We start from the raw sequence: 1,696 nt of genomic DNA on the forward strand, positions 1-1,696 counted from the left end.
ATGTAATTATATTAGTTGTGTTACCACCCCCACGCCACTAGAGGCAGTACCAACCCCGAAAAGATGCGACTAAGGAGCAGAATTAGAAGTACACTGCTGAAGTAATTAAAGACACAAGTTCAAATCCATGCTGAGAGCGAAACTCCTTCAATCAGTGCTCCTCCGCAGCTCTGATTGACTCAGCCATGTAACGCGATCCTCTGCAGCACAGCGGGGCGTCATCACGACTTTACACAAGTGTGTCTTTATCTCCGCGGAAGAGGCTCCGTCGAACCCCTGGGGTTCGACCGAACCCAGGTTAAGAACCACTGGTCCAAGATGAGTCAATAAAAAACAATGGAAACTAATCAAGAGAAAAGTTTGACTGGTGTGAGACCAATTGAATATTTTTATAATAATCACTGCAATAGATCTGAAGTATTTTAGACACAGCTTTTCTTTTTAAAATTTAAATGAAAACCAAGGAATTTCGTTAAAACTGCTCTGCCCTTTACATTGTCTTATCATATTTTTTGAGAGATGCCGATCCAATCTCAAATCAGAAGCAAACTTTTTGTAAATTTCCCCGGAGTTTGAATAATTTTGTCTACTGGTGTTGCTGCTTGACTTACAGTCAAGTTAATTTGTTGACTTCCGGTTTATCACTCGATTGGCTGCCACCTATTGGCCATTCAGCGCCATTTCATCACAAATTAAACCGAACACCGGGAAAATATCCCCATAATAAATCCATATAAGAAGCTACTACAGGAGGTAAAAAAAAAAGTCAAATAACATCAATTAACAGCTATATATTCACATTATTGGTACAATTTTTAAATATTAATCTTATGCTGGGGGAAATAGCAACTGACAATCTTTCAATTAAAGTGGACATCATGTGATATTAACTAACATTTGTAACCAATGCTGGTTGTTTATTGTTTTATTGTTCTGGAAAATGATTCCAGAGTGAATGAATGAATGAATAAATAAATAAATAGGTTTTAACTTCCAATTTTCTTGATTGAAAAGTATTCTTCCTGCATTTTAATGTCATTTTGTGAGTTACAGTTAATGTTTATATTTATTTTGTAAGGCAGTACATGACCTAGCAGGAAAGTGGTGGAGATTACATTTAAATCATATCAGGATGACTAAAGTGGCTGTGCATATAAAAACGTCTGCTACACATGTAAGAAAAAAAAAAACCTAGTAGCTAAGACAGAGATGCTGAAGGGGGATATAAGGATGCTCTGGTCGGAGACGAGACTGAAGAAGCTGAGGATTTTCTAAGAGAGCTCAAGGACAAAAGAAAGCAAAATAGGATGCACCCGGAACATAAAAATGAAAGAAAAAAATGTTTTTTGGGATGAATGGGACAGGAGCATGCAGAGCTGAGGAGTTGGAGACAAGAACCATGTTTTTCATTACAAGCACACTGAATAAATATTAGAAAATGGTTAAAATATGAGGGCACGATAGTTAAACAGCAATATTTTTATATCATGTCAGGGATTTCTCATGACTGAAAACAAGAAGGGTGAAAAGAGAGATTAAAGAATGAATGAATTCAACATATTTAAAGAGAAGTGATAGAATTGGATTAGAGAATGAATTAATGTAGTTATTTGATTTGTGAAAAGGTCACATGCAGGCTGAGACGATGAATCTGTGTGTGTGAGAGTGTGTGTTACACGGGAAGGGTGGGGGGAGC

The sequence above is a fragment of the Poecilia formosa genome, unplaced genomic scaffold (assembly GCF_000485575.1).
Source record: "Poecilia formosa unplaced genomic scaffold, Poecilia_formosa-5.1.2 Scaffold186, whole genome shotgun sequence".
Classification (NCBI taxonomy): Eukaryota; Metazoa; Chordata; class Actinopteri; order Cyprinodontiformes; family Poeciliidae; genus Poecilia; species Poecilia formosa.